The sequence below is a fragment of the Ascaphus truei genome, chromosome 4, assembly GCF_040206685.1.
Source record: "Ascaphus truei isolate aAscTru1 chromosome 4, aAscTru1.hap1, whole genome shotgun sequence".
NCBI lineage: Eukaryota > Metazoa > Chordata > Amphibia > Anura > Ascaphidae > Ascaphus > Ascaphus truei.
The window spans coordinates 302,128,105-302,146,981 of NC_134486.1; the positions used below are offsets into that span (position 1 = coordinate 302,128,105).

The window sequence follows — 18,877 nt, forward strand, 5'->3', positions numbered from 1 at the left end:
CGTCACATGGGGTTCCCTAATGCTCTTGGGAGCTGTAGTCCCTCTCTAATACCTTCCCTGGTAGGCTAGGGCTTCGCGGGCTCACCCCTGCGCATGCGCGAACTGACTGGCGTTCTCCGGCTCTCTTCGCCAGCCGCCGGGACCTTAGAGACGCGATCGCGGCCTTAGCGACGGCCCGATCGCGTCCCCGGCAACCGCCCCGCTCGCGGGGAAAAGGCGCTGCTACCTCCTTCGGCCCCCACCCTCCGGAATGTCCTCTGCGCATGCGTGCGCAATCGCCTATGGCGGCGCCCTGCACCGGGACCCGACAGGACCCTAGCAACGCGTCCGACCGCGTCCTTGACAACCGGTTCCTGCTCGCGGAGTCGCGCTATCTTGGTGAGTGTCGCGAGGGGGCCCATACCACCGCTGGGGACCTGGTTACATCAGGAATTTGGCTCATCCATCAGTACAGTTTAAAGAAATGTTTCTTTGGTGAAGTAAAAGGTCCTTACAGTCTTCCTTTTTTTCTTTTCTAGCTAATTTTCTAACTATTACAGGTGCAGGTATACAGTAGTAGAGCAACAAAGCAACTCTCATTCTGATTCCAAAATTGTTGGCTGAATTTGTATACTACATTATAGGCTAACCTGGTAAATTCAAGGCATTATTGAAATCCCTGTTCTCTGATTGGATAATGCCCGATTTTTAAACAATCAGTAATGGCCTGGAATTTTTGGCAGCTTGCCAAGTTTTTCAGCCAATCAGCTTTCAGGTTTCATTCACAAAGAGTGAAATTTGCACTTAGACAGGGGAGGTGATTGGACAGAAGCCACCAGCAAGGCACTGACTCCTCCTCCCACCCTGTCTGCAGAGAGCTCCGCACAGGAGAGTGTAGGGAAAGGTTTGTGTGTCTGTTGAGTGTGTTTTGTGGGTGTAAAGGGGGCAGCAGAGTGTTTTATTTGTGTGTCTTCTGTTGGTGTGTGTTTTGTGGGTGTAGAGGGGGCAGCAGAGTCTTGTTGGTGTGTTTCTGCTGTGTGTGTTTTGTTCTTGTAGAGGGGGAGCTGCAGTGTGTGTGGCTTCAGTGTATGTTTTGTGGGTGGAGGAGGGGTGCAAAGTGTTTTGTTGGTGTGTGTCTGCAGTGTGTGGGTTTACAGGGGGCTGCAGTGGGTGAAGAGGGGGGGCTGCTGGTGTGTGTTTTGTGGATGCAGAGGTGGCAGAGTCTGTTTTGTTGATCTGTGTGTCTGCAGTGTGCGTTTTGTAGGTGCAGAGGGGGGGGGGGGGCTGCAGGGTGTGTTTTGTGGGTGGAGGAGGGGTGCAGAGTGTTGTGTGTGTGTGTGTGTGTGTGTGTGTGTCTGCAGTATGTGGGTTTACATGGGGGCTGCAGTGGGTGTAGAGGGGGGCTGCTGGTGTGTGTTTTATGGATGTAGAGGCCGCAGCAGTCTATTTTGTTAGTGTGTGTGTCTGCAGTGTGTTTTGTGGGTGTAGAGGGGGGGCTGCTGTGTGTTGTGTGTGTTTTGTGAGTGTATAGGGTGGAGGAGGGCTGCAGTGTGTTTTGTGGGTTTAGAGGAGGAGGGCTGCACAGTGTGTAGGAGGGACTGCAGAGTGTGTGTTTGTGTATATAGGGGGGGTTGCAGAGTGTGTGTTTGTGTGTATAGAGGTGGCTACAATGTGTGTGTGTGTGGGTTTGTGTATATGTACAATTTACTTTTAATAAACTTGCAGTAAAAGCATAAGAATGTAGACAATCATGTTGATAAAAATCAATATGACTACAAAAATCTTTTTTATGAAAAATTTAAAAAAATTAAAAATAAGCCTACATTTAGCCTATAATAGTAATAATCCCCTCAGAACAGGGCATTACTGGCCAATAATGCCCTGGCTGGGTTAAAGTCCCTCGGCTTCACCTCGGGCCTTCAACTCTTCCAGCCAGGGCATTATTGGCCAGTAATGCCCTGTTCTTCAGGGATTATTACTTAAGCATACGTGTGTGTTTATTTATATAGAAACATTTGCATACTGTACGACTTTAATAATTTACTCTACTATGCTGGTAAATATGATGGAACTAGGGGAGAAATGCATTAAATAAAATAAATCTGTAGAGCAAATTAATAATATGGTAGCTTACAATGTACGTTGTATTTAGAGAAATTTACAGAGAAATTACATACAGTAAAGGCGGTCTAAGAATTTTAGCCTTGGCTGTTCCACCACCGGGACATTTGGCCACATGGACAGTTCGCCGCCGCCACTGCCAATAATGTATCCCTTAACCCCTTGCCCTAAAAAACACAACCTTACCCCCTCACCCTAAACCCCCTAACTTAAACGTCTTAACCTAAAAAACTTAAACTCAATCCTAATGCTAATCACCTACTTGAGGACCGAAACGGACATTGATTAATAGAGCATGGGTAAAATATGCACTGGGGTGCGTGGTTAACCGTGGTAGGAATCTTTTGAAATGCTTCCTTAAGAATGAAGATGGCAAAAGAAGGAGCTTCGTTAACAATAAAGGGAATTGAGTTTCAAAGATTCAGAAAGGTTTTAGGCTTAAGTGAATAGAGACAAATGGGGTAATTGAATAGTGTCTGAATCAGCCGATCGCTTTGTAATTATCCGAAAACTCCCAATCAATTCAATGAGGGTCTGATTGGCTGCTTTGGACAATATCGAGTTACCCCCAAGTACAAGTGAGCAGGGACACAGGGACCTAGGTACAGTACTAACAGGATCTTTGGAAAAATAAAATTGCCTCAAAATTGTACAAACCGTAATTAAATTAGAATCTGTATAATGGGCATTATATACAAGATAACCTAAACCAACATGGAATACGTGATATAACATTACATATTAAACATTTTAAAATGATATTAACCCCTTAGTAGTGCAGTCGGCACTGGCATTAGGCCTGGAAGTGGGTGTGCCAAGGGTGCAGTGGGCACTGGCATTATGCCTGCAGGTGGGTGTGCGAAGAGTGCAGTGGATACGTTTCCACTTGCCTTCATATGGTGTGGTTGAATCATCATCTTTTTCCAGGTAGAGGAAACGGCACCAGTATTTTCTAATACGTTTCTGCTTATGTGCTCTCCAACTTTTGCTTTTTGCAGGTGACTGTTCAATTACTGCTGGCGGAGACTGTGCAATTACTGCTGGCGGAAACAAATCCATTACTGCTGGTGGAGACTGTGCAACTACTGCTAGCGGAGACTATTCAATTACTGCTGGCGGAGACTGCAATTACTGCTGGCGGAGACTATTCAATTACTGCTGGTGGAGACGAATCAATATAAGCAAAGAAAAACGCCATGCACTGCTATCGTGGAACTGCCAGGAAGTGAGCTGAAACTGCTGGGTCACTAAAAGAATACTTTATTTGATCATCAGAGCATACAAAAAATAGCAAATTCCTAGCGGAGGATCACTCTGACGCGTTTCATGCCCTTACGGCACTTTGTCAAAGAGTAGTATCCTCCACAAAGAAACCGGCAGAAGAAGCCACTGAAGTCTGATACACCCCCATACGTCACTTGAAAAAAGTCTTGCGATAACAAATCGCGGGCCCCTCTCCGTGTAACAACAAGGTGAGTAACCAAGGCTACCAGAGTGTCTACAATAATGCCGGAACCTTACGGACACACAGTATTGTATTGTATTGTATGTCTTTATCTATATAGCGCCATAAATGTACATAGCGCTTCACAGTAGTAATACATATCATATAAATAGCAAATAATATAAATAAGAGGTCATGGAAATAAGTGCTTCAGACATAAAAGTAACATTAAGCAAGAAGAGTCCCTGCTCCGAGGAGCTTAAAATCTAATTGGTAGGTAGGGAGAACGTACAGAGACAGTAGGAGGGAATTCTATTAAGTGCGTCTGCAGGGGGCTAAGCTTTATGTATCGTGTCCAGGATTATCCACAGTGCTATTCATATGCTTCTTTAAGCAGATGTGTCTTAAGGTGGGTCACAGTATTTCAAATACACATATACAAGAAGACATAAATAATCTATTTAATCCAACAAAATCTATATCTAGTCATCATAATCATTACAATGTCTAAACCAGACAGGTATACAAAAAAAATGAAAAATGAAAAGAACAAACCAAAACGATAGAAAAACATAAACACATGTAATTAAAAAAATCTTTAAAACAAATTTAAGAGGAAAATGATTGTAACCCTTAGTAGTCATATGTATATAGCATATTAACGTTACCAAGGTGAAAATCATTAGGTAGATATTATAATTATCCTTGGTAGCTAAAGTATCTGAACATATGCACAAAGGTTAAATCATACACTAGTGGGTATACACCGGATAGGACCAAATCATATATTGTTGGAAATATACTTAGAAATGACAAATAATGCAAAGCCTGCACATAATAGTTCAAAATAGAAAACATAAACATAAAGATATATGTAATCCTAGAATAAGGGCACTAGTATGAAGGCTAACAACAGGATCTATACAGTGATGTCAATTGATAGATTTAACACCTCAACAACATAATTTATAGGTGACTGCAACATCAGATGTCTAATTTTTGTGGCAATAACAACTCTGTCAATATCAGTCACACCTGCAACCGTCCCATGGTCTTATGAATCGGTAGTTGTGGCACAGAAGGTGCCACACAATATTCATATTCTTAGAAATTGATGACCTCACCTTCAGTTAATGGGGATGACACCTGGTATGCAGGGGCTGCCACCTGTGAGCCGACCTGTGATGCAGGGGCCACTATGTAGAGTTTAGAGAAGATTGTTGTTAATAAGGGCAAGTACTGTATGTTAACAAAATTACCTGTAATATGACTAAATAAGACTATAGAATTCATTAGACTCTTTGTATATGTGAGAATTTAACTGATCAGCAGCAGCTGACTGCTACATATCAATAATGTTTTTACTTTTAACACGACCTACTTAAAAATACTATGGTAACACTACTATATACTATGTGACTGCAGATATGTATGAAGGGGTGTGTAATAGTGTTTATGTAGACTCACATAATTAAGTGTATGTAATAACTACAGTAGAGGCAACGTTTATTCTAACATTTGCCGTAAACTAGCCGGGTTACATTCTGGGTATGTGCTGGGTATGTTCTGGGCTAGTTTGAGGCACGTTTAAGGCATTTCTGCATTGACTAACGACCCATAGGATTAACACAGCAGGGATCCCTGGCAGTCCAATTCAGTTTGAATGGAACTGCCAGGGACCCCCGCTGTTAATCTGATAGGCCATTAATCAATGCAGAAATGCTGGGGCTAGTTTAAGGAAAGTTTAAGGCATGTATTCAGAATGTACCTGGGTGTTTCCTGGGTTTTTTGGAGAATTGCCACTGGTTTTTGTTAGAATAAGAGTTGCCTCTACTGTAGCATTCCGATTGCATCATCTATTAACGCATGACATCCTAACAGAATACTAATTATTGACCAGTAATGATAGTGTACTTTTCATAATGATTTTGCCAAGTCCAGTGAAAACATCGATATCCCTATCCCCAGGTAAGCCTTCAACCAAGACGGGCTCAAATCGTGCACTCAGCTGCTCCTCCAACTGAGTCAGCCTTAGATTGGTGGCAGGAGGTCCTCCTCCGGTGCCTGAAGCATGTAAATGTACTGTATGCTTTGCAATTTAGCCTTCAATTTTTTTTTTATATCATCAAACCTTTTCCTGCAGCTGTCATGAGTTCTGACCTGATTTCCACAGGCCGACACAGACACTCTAATTTCTTCCTACAAATCCTTTTTAACCTTACATGGTGTCTTGTCTTTAGATATACAACAACATTTTGGAGCATACTGTACTTAGCAAATTATGTATATCAAGATATATAATATTTACATACAATTGTACAATTCCTATCATTGTAATCTGGTGGCCAACACTCAATGATAGCATGTGTATATATAAACAATAACATTTATATATAAATGTCAGTTCTATGTGAATGCAGAAATGTTAGCTACAGTAATATACAGTGGAGGCAACTCTTATTCGAACAAAAACCAGTGGCAATTCCCCAAAAAACCCAGGAAACACCCAGGTACATTCTGAATACATGCCTTAAACTTTCCTTAAACTAGCCCCAGCATTTCTGCATTGATTAATGGCCTATCAAATTAACAGCGGGGGTCCCTGGCAGTCCCATTCAAACTGAATTGGACTGCCAGGGATCCCTGCTGTGTTAATCCTATGGGTCGTTAGTCAATGCGGAAATGCCTTAAACGTGCCTCAAACTAGCCCAGCACATACCCAGAATGTAACCCGGCTAGTTTACGGCAAATGTTAGAATAAACGTTGCCTCTACTGTATGGCAATCATCATTGGGAGACTAATTGCTAATGATTTTCTTACCTACTAAGTGCCCATACAGTCAGTCATAACACTCCAATATACAGTGGCGACACACTTTATTCTAACTTGGCTAGCTCCGCGAATTTCAGAATATCCCGGTGATGTGCGGTTTTGTGTCGTTTTCGCCCGGGATGTATTGCGTTATTTTCGCGGCTGTGATTTAAACATTTTATTCCCGCTGTCTGCAATACTGCAATGCCGTGTAAAAACTCATTGGGGCGTTTGCGAGCTGTTGTCTTTGAAGCCGAGAAGCCGTCCCCTGAAATTCATGAATTGTAATGAAGTAATATATATATATATATATATATATATATATATATACTGCATTACAATTCATGAATTTCAGGGGACGGACACCGGACATCCAGACAGGCATACAGTGCTTTCACTAATATAGTATAAGATATATATATATATCTTATACTATATTAGTGAAAGCACTGTATGCCTGTCTGGATGTCCGGTGTCCCTAGGGGAAATCTCATTGGTCCCTTGGGCCGCCCGCCCCCGCACACCTCTCATTGGCCTGAGGCGGAGTGACGGGCCAAACACACACATACACACACACACTCCACCCTCCTCAACGCACACACACACACACACACACACACACTCCACCCTCCTCAACACACACACACACACACTCCACCCTCCTCAACACACACACACTCCACCCTCCTCAACACACACACACACTCCACCCTCCTTAACGGCTGCCCGGCCTTGACCCCCCCCCCCTGCCCTTCCCGGCGGCTGGCCCGCAACAATGGAACCCCCCCCTATCACCACTCCGCGGGACCTCAACATCACCCTCTCTCCCGGTGCTCACCCTCTCTCCCGGTGCTCACCCTCTCTCCCGGTGCTCCCTCTCCCCCTGTGCTCCCTCCCACAGACCGCTCCCCCCCCCCCCCCCCCAGAGCACGCTCTCGCCGCTCTCACCTTCAGGCCTAGAGGCCGCGCCCCCAGCTCACCATCCCCGGGAGCGCTGCTCCGGCTCTCTCAGTCGGGAGCTGTACGGGCCGGCTGCCCACACTACCTCCTGACCTGAGCGTCTCAGCTCCGCATCGCCGGGGGGAACGGAGACCGCAGAGGAACCCGAGGAGGAGCGCGGCACGGTGCGAGGTAAGTAAACCCCCCCCCCGGCCCGGCGCTTCACCCCCACACCCGGCCTGGCCCTTCACCCGGCCCTTCACCCCGGCCTGGTCCTTCACCCCCCCCGGCCAGCCCTTCACCCCCCGGCCCTTCCCCCCCCCCGGCCCTGCCCTTTACCCTCCCCCCCGGCCATGCCCTTCACCCCCCCCCGGCCAAGGCCTTTACCCCCCCCCCCCGGCCATGCCCTTCACCCCCCCCGGCCCTGCCCTTCACCCCCTCCGGCCCTGCCCTTCACCCCCACCCTCGCTGCCCTTTGCCCCCACCCTCGCTGCCCTTTGCCCCCACCCTCGCTGCCCTTTGCCCCCACCCTCGCTGCCCTTCGCCCCCACCCTTGCTGCCCTTCGCCCCCACCCTCCCTGCCCTTCGCCCCTGCCCTTCGCCCCCACCCTCCCTGCCCTTCGCCCCCACCCTCCCTGCCCTTCGCCCCCTCTCTCCCTGCCCTTCGCCCCCTCTCTCCCTGACCTTCGCCCCCTCTCTCCCTGACCTTCGCCCCCACCCTCCCTGCCCTTCGCCCCCACCCTCCCTGCCCTTCGCCCCCACCCTCCCTGCCCTTCGCCCCCTCTCTCCCTGCCCTTCGCCCCCTCTCTCCCTGCCCTTCGCCCCCTCTCCCCCCTCCCTGCCCTTCGCCCCCACCCTCCCTGCCCTTCGCCCCCACCCTCCCTGCCCTTCGCCCCCTCTCCCCCTCCCTGCCCTTCGCCCCCACCCTCCCTGCCCTTCGCCCCCACCCTCCCTGCCCTTCGCCCCCACCCTCCCTGCCCTTCGCCCCCACCCTCCCTGCCCTTCGCCCCCACCCTCCCTGCCCTTCGCCCCCACCCTCCCTGCCCTTCGCCCCCACCCTCCCTGCCCTTCGCCCCCACTCTCCCTGCCCTTCGCCCCCACCCTCCCTGCCCTTCGCCCCCACCCTCCCTGCCCTTCGCCCCCTCTCTCCCTGCCCTTCGCCCCCTCTCCCTGCCCTTCGCCCCCTCTCCATGCCCTTCGCCCCCTCTCCCTGCCCTTTGCCCCCTCCCCCCCTCCCTGCCCTTTGCCCCCTCCCCCCCTCCCTGCCCTTCGCCCCCTCCCCCCCTCCCTGCCCTTCGCTCCCCTCCCTGCCCTTCGCCCCCTTCCCTGCCCTTTGCCCCCTTCCCTGCCCTTTGCCCCCTCGCCCCCCTCCCTGCCCTTTGCCCCCTCGCCCCCCTCCCTGCCCTTTGCCCCCTCGCCCCCCTCCCTGCCCTTTGCCCCCTCGCCCCCCTCCCTGCCCTTTGCCCCCTCGCCCCCCTCCCTGCCCTTTGCCCCCTCGCCCCCCTCCCTGCCCTTTGCCCCCTCGCTCCCCTCCCTGCCCTTTGCCCCCTCGACCCCCTCCCTGCCCTTTGCCCCCTCGACCTCCTCCCTGCCCTTTGCCCCCTCGACCCCCTCCCTGCCCTTTGCCCCCTCGACCCCCTCCCTGCCCTTTGCCCCCTCGACCCCCTCCCTGCCCTTTGCCCCCTCGACCCCCTCCCTGCCCTTTGCCCCCTCGCCCCCCTTCCTGCCCTTTGCCCCCTCGCCCCCCTCCCTGCCCTTTGCCCCCTCACCCCCCTTCCTGCCCTTTGCCCCCTCGCCCCTGCCCTTCGCCCCCTCGCCCCCCTCCTTGCCCTTTGCCCCCTCGCCCCCCTCCCTGCCCTTTGCCCCCTCGCCCCCCTTCCTGCCCTTTGCCCCCTCGCCCCTGCCCTTCACCCCCTCGCCCCCCTCCCTGCCCTTCGCCCCCCTCCCTGCCCTTTGCTCCCTCGCCCCTTCACCCCTTCGCCCCCCTCCCTGCCCTTCGCCACCTTCGCCCCCCTCCCTGCCCTTTGCCCCCCTCGCTGACCTTCGACCCCCTCCCTCCCCTTGCCCGCCCTCCCTGCCCTTCCCCGCCTCTCAACGCCCCCCGCCCCAGCAATCACGGGCAACGCCGGGTTTATCAGCTAGTATATATATATATACTGTATAACAACAACCCCTATAACCCCTAACATACACATACAGTACTGTATATGCACATCAATGATACTATAGGCTGTCCCCTGGCGAGATGTGCTTGCAGCAGAGAGAGATCCGCTGCTCTCTCTGCGCAAACATCGGCACATTAAAAATTATTTAAAATACATTTTTATTCATAGTGTAAATGTGCAGGGGGTCTCCGGAGCTGAACTGCGTTGGTTTCAGGTCGGGGGACTCCCTGCTTCCCGAGATACAGGCCCCTTTATGATGTGCCGTTATCCCTCTGCATTTAAAGGTCACGATCACATGACCGCGGCATGTAAACCAAGCAGAGGGATACCGGCACCCCCTAAAGGGGCCTGTATCTCGGGGAGCAGGGGGTCCCCGGACCTAAAACCACAGCGGTTCAGCTCCGGAGACCCTCTGCACATCTACAGTATAAATAAAACACACACATCAATAAAGAATCGTTCTTTACCTTTGCGGCTATCTGCTATGGTAACGAAGCAGCATGAATGTATTTTTAATAATATTGTACAGTGAGCAGGGGGTTCCCTGAGCCAAAAATCAAAGCTCAAGGGATCCCCTGCTTGCTCCTGCACAATATTATTAAAATACAGAAATGCTGCTTCATTACCATAGCTGATAGTCGCTAAGGCAATGAAGGTGTTAACCCACCGTGCCCGCTTTATTGTGGGTAGCGGGGGTGGGTGAAGGGGGTATTTGGCCCTTGGTGTGAGTTTAGGACTTGCGGGGGGGTTGCGGGTGCACTTAACCCCTTCACGACCGTAGCAGTTAATACCGCTACGGTCATGAAGGGGTTAACCCCTCCTGCTACCCCCCCCCCCGCAAGCCCTAAACAACCACCGTTGGGGCTAATACCCCCTTCACCCACCCGCGCTACCCACAATAAAAAAAATTCACACACAGCAGCCGCCCAAAAAATAAATAAATCTAAATAAATACATGAATATAAATAAATAAATTTAAAATACATTTTTATTCATAGTGTAGATGTGCAGGGGGTCTCCGGAGCTGAACCGCGTGGGTTTCAGGTCGGGGGACCCCCTGCTTCCCGAGATACAGGACCCTTTATGAGGTGCCGGTATCCCTCTGCATTTAAAGGTCCCGATCACGTGACCGCGGCATGTAAACGAAGCAGAGGGATACCGGCACCCCCTAAAGGGGCCTGTATCTCGGGGAGCAGGGGGTCCCCGGACCTAAAACCACAGCGGTTCAGCTCCGGAGACCCTCTGCACATCTACAGTATAAATAAAACACACATCAATAAAGAATCGTTCCTTACCTTTGCGGCTATCTGCTATGGTAACGAAGCAGCATGAATGTATTTTTAATAATATTGTACAGTGAGCAGGGGGTTCCCTGAGCCAGAAATCAAAGCTCCTGCACAATATTATTAAAATACAGAAATGCTGCTTCATTACCATAGCTGATAGCCGCTAAGGCAATGAAGGGTTAAGGCAGAATAGCATGTTTATCGAGGACATTTGCCCCCAATAAACATTGCAATAAACAACATACAGTACACCCCCTGTGTATTTAAAATACATAAACAACAATAAATACATTAAATACATATTTTGCCCATACAGTCAGTCATAACGCTCCAATATACAGTACCAGTCACAAGGACTTTGTTCTCCTCTTCGTATATTTCTTTTAGTTTCTATATGCTTCTTATGTGGACACCAAGATGCAAACACTGAGCTCTGCTGCTGCTGACTGGATTCCCCTGCTTCCAATGGAAGAGACTGCAGGAGTCTCCCACTCTCCCCACCACCACCACCACCACTCACCCCACCAGTCACTTCACCATCACTCCACTGACTCCCATGTGCACTCTGACATCTACTCACCCAAACACCACTCACCTCAGCACCACCACTCACCCCACCATCACTTCCCTGACTCCCACATACACTCCCATGCCTACTCACCTGAACATCACTTACCTCAGAACCACCACTCACCCCACCATCACCCCCTTGACTCCCACATGCACTCCCATGCTTACTCCCACTCCTCCGGTCCATACCTCAAACACTAACAAATAACAGAGAAATAAAATAAATGACACACTAACAAAAACTTTCAAACTCACAATTCAATAAAATTGTAAAGAAAACAAAACAACAGAAGACAAGCCTATCAAAATTCACAACAACTCTAGCAATCCCAAATCCTCCAAACGCCTAGCTCTGTCTCTCACTAGCTCCCAACAACACAGAGAAAGATTACAATATATAGACCATTTAAAGCTGCAGTTCAGTCTTTTTTTATTTTTTTTATTTATTTTTTTACTTCAATAGTTTCATGTGGACAATCTCTACTTATCTAAAGAGCTGTATAGCTGCAGATCAATTCGTTCTCCATGTATTGATCGGCGAAATTTGGTGACATAATTAGTGAAGGGATCTGTTTTTTTTCTGCTTCTGTCCGTCAGTGGAAGCTCATGAATATTCATGTCTCCCAGTGACGTGTGCTCGCTCCCGATCCCATCACGTGGTGCAGTAGGAGAAGCAGGAGGCAACCAGTGTCTTGATCTCACTGGAGGTAAGGTTTTTCCCTTCTGTGTATCCCTCCTTGTCTTTATATAAATATATGGGGGTGAGTGGCGCCGGCAAGGGGGGCAGCTTTGGAGGTGTTTGGAGGGGGGGGGGGCCTCGAGTGAGTGGCGCTGGCAAGGGGGGCTATTTTGGAGGTGTTTGGAGGGTAGGGGGGGCTCGGGTGATTGGCGCCAGCAAGGGGGGCAACTTTGGAGGTGTTATTATTATTAGGTGTTTGGAGGAGGGGCGGGGGGCCTCGGGTGAGTGGCGCTGGCAAGGGGGGCTAACACAATGGTGTGTTTGGGGGGTGGGAGCGGGACAGCGGAGGTCACACAAACACCCCCCAGTTACCCCCCCCCCAGTCACTAAGTCACTCCCACCAAAGTCACTAACCCACCCCACCACCCAAATTCACTAACCCACCCCCACCCACCCACCCAAAGTCACTAACCCACCTCCACCCCCCCACCCAAAGTCACAAAGCTCACACGGTATCGTATCACCTATATATATATATATATATATATATATATATATATATATATATGTAGGTGATACGATACCGTGTGAGCGAATATCAGAGGCAGCACTCCACGAGGTTGACAAAAAAGTTTTGTATTTAGTGAGACATAATAATTGGTTATTATGTCTCACTAAATACAAAACTTTTTTGACAACCTCGTGGAGTGCTGCCTCTGATATTCGCTCACACGGTATCCTATCACCTATTTGATTCATACAGGATTTGCACCCACCTTTATCTACCTGACGGAGTGCCTTGTTCTCATCTATTCACTATATATATATATGTATATATCTCAAAAAATAAATAGATGATACCGTTCTGTGGCTAACGAAATGCTTTTATTTGTGCGAGCTTTCGAGATACACTCATCTCTTCTTCCGGAGATGTTACAATGAATGAAGCAAGCAAAGGGTATACTTAAAAACAGTGTCTCTTGGAATGTTATCTGTGTTAGCTAGCTGAGAGCCTCAGCGTTGCCTGGGATGTTTGTGGTGTGGGGGTGGTATTTGGGTGGTTGGGTGGGGAGTGGTCCAAGCCGCCCATGGCGGTGTGCCGTGGTACTGCTGCTGTGGCTGTACTGATGGTGATTGTATCGGGGTGCTGATTTGGGAGGCTTTGGTGCGGATGTGGGTGTGCGGATGTGGGAGGTGCGAAGGTGTTGATGGGTTGCTGGGAATCGCGGGGGGCCGAGAATGCTGGTGTGCTGGGGGGGAGGGGGGCGGCAGGGGATACCGGTGTGCTGATGTGGTGGTGCCGGGGATACCGTGTGTGTGTGTGTGTATATATATATAGATATAGATATAGATATATATATATATATATATAGTGTGTTGGAGGAGGGATGAAGCCGGAGAGGAGGGAATGTGTGTGGGGGGGAGCTGATTACCTTACAGCATACAGCCGGCAGCAGCTGCAGTCATCTGCTAGGGAGGGGCGGGGATCGGACGGGAGCTGGACGGAGAGCACAGAGGGCATGTGTAGGAGGGGGTGGGGAAGCTGCACGGAGAGCAACAGAGGGCATGTGTGTGGTCCCTCCTGCAGGGCGGGAGCTCCCTCCCCACTGCAGCCCTCCGCATCGAGGTGAGGCGGCGGTGCCGAGGATGCGGCTGCCGCTGCTCGTGGGTAGCATTGCTGGCGGCGCCGGGGAGTCTGGGGTTTGCTGTGAGGGGGGGGGGGGGTGGGAGAGGTGAAGCGGTGGCACCGAGGAGCGTGCGGCGATGCCCGTGGGTAGCGGTGCTGGCGGGTCCGGGGATGTTGGGGTTTGCTGTGGGGGGGTGAGGCGGCGTGCCCGTGGGTATCTGTCAGCGGCTGGTGAGTGTGACCAATGAGAGGTGTGCGGGGGCGGGCAAGCCAGGGGAACCATCTCATTTGCCTGAGGCGGAGTGACGGGCCAAAGGTCCAATGTGATTGCCCCTAGACACAGGGAGACACAGGGACATACAATGGTTTAAAATATATATATATAGATTATATATGTATGTATGTGTATATATACACATATACACATAATGTGTGTGTGTGTATATGTGTGTATGTGTGTATGTATGTATGTACATGTGTATATAAACACACATATACAGACACACACCTCTCGACAAATAGTCTCTATGTCCCGCTGGCGAGGTGCTTCAGCCTTGCCAACGTGCCCTCTGACTTGGTGCATGCACTAAATTATACTCCGGCCGGAGATCTGTGATCGCAGGGAAGTGGGGTGACCGACCTGCAGGGAGGGGGGGGGGCTGTAAGGGTAAGTTTCCTCTCCCTCCACCATCGACGGACCCCCCCCTCCCAATCCTGTCTCACTGCCCGCATGGGCACACCTGAGGGTAACGTGGGCCGGAGGGGGACACCTGCGCTTACCTCCTGTCCCGGGCACCAACCACTGGTACCGAGGAGAGGGGGAAAGTAGCGCCACAAATGATGCCTGTAGACAGAGTAACCCATACCTTCCCCCCTCACCCCCCATGCGCTCCCATCGTTGCGGGCTGCGAACAGACTAGCAGCACCCTGCACAGAGCAGCAGCACCCACCCAGTATAGTCTCACACACACACTCGAAATTCTTGGGACAAATTTTTTCCATTATGAAAAAGGGGGGGTGATGGGCAGTTGTCGAGTAGTTTTTTGATTTTTAAAGGTGTGTGTGTGTGTGTGTGTGTGTGTGTAAAACTGTTGGGATGTGTGTGTGCGTGCGTATGTATTCATTTTTGTTTGTTTTTATTAGAAATGACGCATTCCAGGCACGAACGCAGCTAGCTACCATCGATTACAACAGGCACTTAGGGCGTGAAAAATTGGTGAACAAAGATGGATCTGTACGGTAAGAATTAATATTGTAACTATAGATCAGGCATGCGCCACACGGACCGCAAAGGCTGTGTCCGCTTCTGACAACCCATACCCCCACCCAGGATGCTCTCAATGAATATTAAAGGACGACAGCAGTGTAGTAGTCTGCTGGTAGCGAGCACGCACGCTTGCTTCCTCTTGTGCAGTCTGCCAGCTCTGCAATGGCCTGTACTGAGATTATCTAAATAATGTATGGTAATACGTTTTTCTATATTGTTTTTCAGACACAGAACTAGTTACTCAAAAAGAAGTAGACGATGGTCCGCGGTGCCCCTCGATTGTCCAAAAAAATATGATTACATTCCTGTTATGACTGACATAATTCAGAGAAAGGTGGTGGACAAGTGCATTTTTAAAAGACCAGCAGAACCATTAGCTGAAAACTAACGTATACAGTCAACGTAAAACTCGATGTATACAGTCAACGATTGTACCCGTGCCGCGTCCAAGTGTGGGCACATTGGTTGACCAGCACAAGTCAAGATTGTCGATAGGACGGACGAGTGAGGACAAAATTTAGATTATACCTGTTTATTAAAGCTGCAGTTCAGGCAATATCCTGCATGTGTGTTTTTCTTTAATAAATCAGTTCTGTAGTAAGAAAAAATACTTTTAGCATTTTCTGTTTTTAAAAAAACAACTTTGAAAGACCAATTTTCTTGTATTCTATTTAAACAACCATTTACTAAGGCACTGGCCCTTCATGTCCTGTCACAAGCCCTGGAACACCCCTTTGTCAGCCCTGCCCTCCCTCTTGCACATGTCAGTGCAAGAGTGCTCATGAATATTCATGAGCTTCCACTGAGTGACAGAAGCAGAGGAAATACATTCCCCATATTTAAAGATGTCGCCAAATTTTGCCAATCAATACATGGAGAACGAATTGACTGGCAGCTATACAGTTCTTTAGGTAATTAGAGATTGCCCACATGAAACTATTGAAGTAAAAAAAAAAGCTATAGAAATTTTTATTAAAAAAGCCTGAACTGCAGCTTTGTACAAAAAGTACAGGCATTGTACGCAATTATCATGTTGAAAAAAAACAGCATTACTGTTTGTCTTTGTTAAACTCCGTTGTTACCTCATATTCCAATTTTGTATTGGCTACAGCCATTGTTATTATATTAAAACCTTTATTTTATTACACAGTTTCTGTACTTGCTAGTTTGTACATAGACACACAAGGAAACAAATAGCATGAATTAAAATATTCAATTTCTTTGTCAAAATACGAAACATAAATAATGTAATGTGCATATACCTACCAATCTGTGTTTCACGGCCTAAAGGTTAAACTTGCTTCATGTAGACATTGTGATATGTGAGAGTAACGCTGAGGACCAGCTGCTTTCGGCGGCGCGTGTCACCAGCCCCGTACCCTGCACTCTGGGTGTCCCTGCTGCCTCCTTACGCCGTGGCTCACTACGCAACAGACAGCTGGAGCTACAAGCTGTACTTTCCTGAGCTGTCAGACCTTCCCCCCACATCCAAAAGGTTGGTGTGGGGGTTGTGTTAAGGTGTGTGAATTTGTGTGTTTGTGGTTTTGGAGGGGGGAGAAGGTGGGCACCAGGAGGATGCACGGCTACAGTGTGCGTTTAGGGGGGGGCGTGTTGTAGGGAACTTTACAACCAATGATCTTGGTGCCCCTTGTTTCCCTCCCACCTCCCCCCTCCATGTGAAAGTCAGTGTCCCTCTCTCCCTGCACAGTACACATCCCCCCACCTCTCTCCCTAAAAGCATGTTATGTTGTGCTGTTGACATACACTGATTGGTAAGTATGCTCTCTGATTACCTGCACTTGAAGCTCTCTGGTGTAAAGACAGTGACATGTGGAAAACATCTCTAAAAATCATAATACTGACTACCAACATTTTGGTTGCGACGTCGCGTCCACTATACTGTATGTGGCTGCTACAGCTATAATGCATTTGTTTTCAGGCGACGTCGCGTCGCCAGCACTATAAGCGCAACCTAAGAGACCTCATCTCCATGCAGTGTAGTAATTGCCCCCTGCACAGCTCATGTGTTTGAAGTGGAAGAATAAAGGGAATGAGTAATGCCTTTGTATAGACTAATGTTTTTTGTGGTGTGGGGGACAATATGTTCTGTAATTGAAGGTGGAAACAGTTGTTTGTGAATCACTGGTCCAGACAAGCTCACAGTTTAAGAATATCAAGAGTCGCCTACATAAATATAACAGGTAAAGTATAACACTTTAATTAAACTTTTTTTTTTACACAGTATCCAAAAAAATTACATGCAACAAGAAAAATATGAAAATCTAATTAATAAATCTGTGCGGCAAAAATCCAACATAATGATTGTTGTAATCAGGAAATTTTGTCCTAATTTTCCACACACAACAAGAAGGTATTACATGACGCTGACCGGCACCTATCCTTCCATACTGCCATAGGATAAATTGCCGGTATGCACAGTATCGTAACTCACGATTGACAAGTGCAAAGGATTTCCAAGAAAGTCATTACGTGCAGTGGCAGCTATAGCAAGAACTGTCTCTGAAACACATATTAATAATAATAGTTGTGACTCTGACGTACATGTTTGTGCAGTCATGCCACAGCATACTCTTTCTTCAGTGGTGGGCATCGGTCTGCACTTTCCGCATGTGCACCAATTCTGAGAGTTTGGAATTGGAGTTGGTGGAGATGGTCGCAACAAGTTAAAGTAGACAGAGGGGAAATTTATGATCACATCAACCATGTTTCGATCCAACTCCTCGCAGTCTAGACTTGCAACCATTGCCTGGAATTTATTTTAAGAAAACACAGTTAATTTCATTGTCATAATTCTATCATCAATGACAAGACACAATACACCAAAAATATTACCTCAATTTCTCCCCGTGGCTGGTGTATAATGTCTTCATTCTCCACATATTGCCCAGCAACAAATAAACCTCTCCCACATCCTCTTCCTCTCCTTCTTGCGCCACGTCCTCTACCCCCGTCTTTCTTATTCAGTAGGAGATAATGGAGTAGCCCCAATGGAAGATGATGTACTTGAGGGAGGTAAAATTGTTAAAAAAAGTTAAGTATGTGTGTGGGTAGAGGTGTATTTTGTCATTTTTTCACTCATCCATAGTGAAATACAGTATTTTTAATATGACACACAAGCTACAATTAGTTCACTCACAAGATTAAAAGAGGACAAACGCATTGATAGGAAATGTATGGTATGTATGTATGTGTATATATATATATTATATATAAATATATTAAAACTTTTTGACACGTAATCATAGGGCAGCACTCATAGGAATGTTCCTACATAGGTTTTGAATTTGAACCATGACAAATAATCAATGTTTCTGACCCACATTGGGACCTTTCTCAAGGTGGTGAAAAACATTGAGTGCTGCCCTCTGATTTCACATCAAAAGGGTATCTTATGACTTAGTATTATTTATGGGACAAGCACCCGTCTATATATATATATATATATATATATATATATATATATATATACAGTGTTCGACAAATCACCCAAAAAAATACTCGCCCAACCAAAAAATCTACTCGCCACCTAGTCCCGCCCCCAACCCCTAGTCCTGCCCCCAACCCCGCCCCTAGTCCCGCCCCCAACCACGCTTTAAAATATAATATATAAATAAAATACATTTAATAAATTCCTAGTCAGAACAACATTCGTTTTTGACAAATGTATTTATTGTATTACATTATACTACAATTAGTCCTTGTTACGTGTGTGTGTGTGTGTGTGTGTGTGTGTGTGTGTGTGTGTGTGTGTGTGTGTGTGTGTGTGTGTGTGTGTGAGAATGTCGGATCTAGAATTAAAAGCCAGGTGTGAATGACTAGTTTCCTGAACCCCTTAACCAGTGTCTGGATGCCCCCGCTTCACAATATCTAAAGCAGCAATCCCACCTGATCCGCAGTCCCTCAATGTCCAGGTACCCTCATTCCAGCAATGTTATACATTGGAGGGGAGGTGTTCCCTACCTGTCTT

The 18,877-nt window shown here is 48.2% G+C and overlaps 2 long non-coding RNA genes across 3 annotated transcripts in view; one reads left to right on the forward strand and one right to left on the reverse strand.

The window, feature by feature from the left end:
• Positions 1 to 851: 851 nt before the first annotated feature.
• LOC142492100 (uncharacterized) lies at positions 852 to 15,958 on the forward strand. Of its 2 annotated transcripts, none has more exons than XR_012800738.1 (5): positions 852 to 883; positions 3,099 to 3,572; positions 11,914 to 12,023; positions 14,766 to 14,861; positions 15,115 to 15,958. It is a non-coding gene; the product is annotated as an uncharacterized LOC142492100 (long non-coding RNA). The 2 variants fall into 2 exon arrangements; XR_012800739.1 differs by having other exon boundaries at positions 11,944 to 12,023.
• Positions 15,959 to 17,200: 1,242 nt separating this feature from the next.
• The window catches only part of LOC142492101 (uncharacterized), a 6,855-nt gene continuing 5,178 nt past the window's right edge, over positions 17,201 to 18,877 (reverse strand). Inside the window, exons 2-3 of the long non-coding RNA XR_012800740.1 lie at positions 17,743 to 17,912; positions 17,201 to 17,656 (exon numbers count right to left, since the gene is read on the reverse strand). This is a non-coding gene — a long non-coding RNA (uncharacterized LOC142492101). The remainder of the gene's footprint in view (positions 17,657 to 17,742; positions 17,913 to 18,877) is intronic.